Genomic DNA, 3,065 nt, shown 5'->3' with positions numbered 1-3,065 from the left:
AAGAACTGAGGCCCCAGAGTTAACTAGATCAGTGGCTCAAGCTAGGCTGCATTTTAGAATCAAGGGCAGTGATGTCCAAGTCACAGTGACCAGTGGCATCAGAATCTTTTGGGGTGGGATCCTTTTATTACTATTTTGTAAAGGTCCCCAAGTTAAATTTGAAAAGTGAATTAGGTCATATTAGGTCAGAGATTAATACAAGTTATACTGCTGATTATCTTACCCTAGCAAGTATAGGTTAGTTTTTGTGATTTTCTTACGGATGCTGTTTCTAATAAAAGAAGAGGTTGATCTCTTGCTCAATGCAACTAAAAGGTGAGCTATAAAATCACACAGGTGATCACATCTCTACCCAAAGAACAGTGGCGCACCATACTTAACCTCAGCGCTAGTTCTTATCCTCAGGTGCTTGTTGTCATTCATTCTTGGGACTTCAAAATAAATATATGGATATCCAGGAACCGCCTTAGACTAGATAAGTCAAAATCAATCATAAGGAGAGATACCTGAGCATATGAACTTTAAAAAGGTTCATGATTTTGATGCCTCATCCTGGATGGAACTCTCTCATAGTATGTCACACAGTATGTCCTTAGCTGTATTCAGTAAAATTACCGGGAAGCAGATTCCAGTTTAAGAGAAGACAATGAAAATAATTTAGAGATACCAAGTAAGAATGGTTTTTTGTTGTTGTTTTGTTTTTGTTTTTGTTTTTGTTTTTTTTGAGATGGAGTCTTGCTCTGTTGCTAGGCAGGAGTGCAGTGGCACGATTTTGGCTCACTGCAACCTCCGTCTATCCGGTTCAAGCAATTCTCCTGCCTCAGCCTCCCAAGTAGCTGGGACTACAGGCGTGAGCCACCATGCCCAGCTAATTTTTGTATTTTTAGTAGAGATGGGGTTTCATCATGTTGGCCAGGATGGTCTTGATCTCTTGACTGCGTGATCCGCCCACCTCTGCCTCCAAAAGTACTGGGATTGTAGGTGTGAGCCAGTACGCCCTGCCTGGAATGGTTTTAAAGCAGTGAGCTCTCTGTGGCTGGAAGAATAAAAGCAAAGGTTGAATTATCACTCGCTGGGAATGCTATCAAGCGGTTTCAGTAAGTACTTGGATCACATGATATTTGAATTTCCTCACAATTCTTAAGTTTCTATAGCCAAAACTTCCAACAGATCACATTTAATGGATATAGACATTGTCATGAAAACTCATGATTTTACCAGAAATTATCACAGTTATTTTGTCTGTAAAATGGATTAGAATTTAGTAGTACTGATGGAACATTGCCTCTGACATCAGTCTTACTGAGGGGAATACGTTTCCCCTCCTCTTCATGCTTGGATGGAGGGAAGGGAAATTCTCCTTGCTCCTTCAAAGCGAGAAGTGTAGGAAAAAGCTCTCTGAACCCTCATTCATTCCTTCCCAACAGAGAACTGTCTCATCCCATGGGTGATACAAGAAGGAACTGAGCATGTGTGGTCCGGCCCTTGGTGGACCTTGAAAGCTAACTGGTCTCAGAATGCAAAGATGGGCTCTGCCCCAACAAGGCAGAGGCTCACAGTTCTTTCCAATCAGGGAGAAATATTAGTGTCTGATTGGAGAAAAATTCAGCCTTCTCTATTTCACCTTATTCACTGATAAAGTGGATATTTTTAACTTGTTCGTAAGTGAAGAGGGGAATAAGAGAATTACCTGTTGGTGTCCTTAAACCCCTCACCTATCACAATACAGCAGTAAACTGTAACTGTCCATCTCTATGATACTTGGGTTCTGAAATGGCATTGCATTATTTTTTTCAAGTCAGTGAACTCTCATATTCTAAAGAATAAAAAGAACAAGACATTATATAAAATCCCTCTTTCTTTACTGGCATAAAAAATTTGGGATTTCTAACTGCTGAATTGTCTGTCCCTAAGAAATATTAACATTTTTCAAGTTTCCAGTTTATTGGGAATAATCTTAGTCATGACCTGCAGAAGTTGGTCCTGGACAATCTGGAGATGGGTCTTCTTTATCTTTGTAGGCTGTTCCAAACCAAATACAATACAGAAGTTCTTCTCTTAAATAACTAGTCAATATTTGTAATTTTTCCAGTACACTTAAATCTTCACTCTTATATTCATCTTCGTCCCATTCTTTTTCTTCTTCATCTTCTTCAGTCTCTTCTTCAAGCCTCAACCAGCCGTGCTTCCCTGGGAACCTGAATATTTTCCTGGGTGTCCAATTGTTGACAGACTCATTGACTTCTTCTGAGATCTCCTTCTAGCTTCATTTCATCTTGCCTATTTTTAAGTTGCATTCGAAACTGTTCTGCAGCTTTTTCTTCAGCTTGGTTATTCATGTGAATCTTTTTTCTGTAGCTTTCTAATTTTTCCTCTGCTTTCCGTTTTAATGATGCCTCATGAGCAAATGCCACTTTTCCCTGTTTTGATATTGAGAGGAATCGGTTCAATAATACCACCTCCACTCTCACCAAGTGCCTGACCACTTTTATAGCCCATCTTTTGGAGCAAGGCAAACCCTTTGTTTTCACAGGCTAGCACATTCTTCAACCCATTGTCACATCTTTCTTGTTCTTCTTTTAAACTCTTCTGCCTGAGTTTCAAATAGCTTCCGGTTGCTTTTCTTCTTTCCAACGGGCTTCTCAGATTTGCCTTAGCATTTGCAAGCCTGGTCTGATATCCTCTTGGACATTAATGAAGGAATCAGGCATTAGTCCTCTTCTTCTGCCATGTTCAACTTCATATGGCTATAGTATCTGACAGCTCTCTACTCGCCCTGGTTCAGCTCTGGGGAGTGTGTGCTGGGCATGCACCCATCGACCAGTGTCGGACTTTCGGGCCTCGGCTCCCTACCATTTTTATCATTTCTTAAATTCTCAGAATTGGAGAACTAGGTGTGGTGGATGTTTTCTCTTTGTCCCTCTAACCTATGCTATGTTCCCTCCTTCCACTCTGCTCTATGTCCTGGGAGGCTGACCTGTCTGAACCTTATCAGTGGGCTCCCTTGTCGTTTGGCACCTGATTGGGTTCAGCTCATGGGGAGCCCAGACTGTGAAGTCAGGGCA

At 41.1% G+C, this 3,065-nt stretch overlaps 1 pseudogene; it reads right to left on the bottom strand.

Annotated features, from left to right (window-relative positions):
* Positions 1–1,957: 1,957 nt before the first annotated feature.
* On the bottom strand, positions 1,958–2,779 carry LOC111532538 (annotated as a pseudogene).
* Between the last annotated feature and the right edge of the window lie 286 nt (positions 2,780–3,065).

The sequence above is a fragment of the Piliocolobus tephrosceles genome, chromosome 2 (genome assembly GCF_002776525.5).
Source record: "Piliocolobus tephrosceles isolate RC106 chromosome 2, ASM277652v3, whole genome shotgun sequence".
Lineage (NCBI taxonomy): Eukaryota > Metazoa > Chordata > Mammalia > Primates > Cercopithecidae > Piliocolobus > Piliocolobus tephrosceles.
This window is presented reverse-complemented; position numbering and strand designations above follow the sequence as displayed.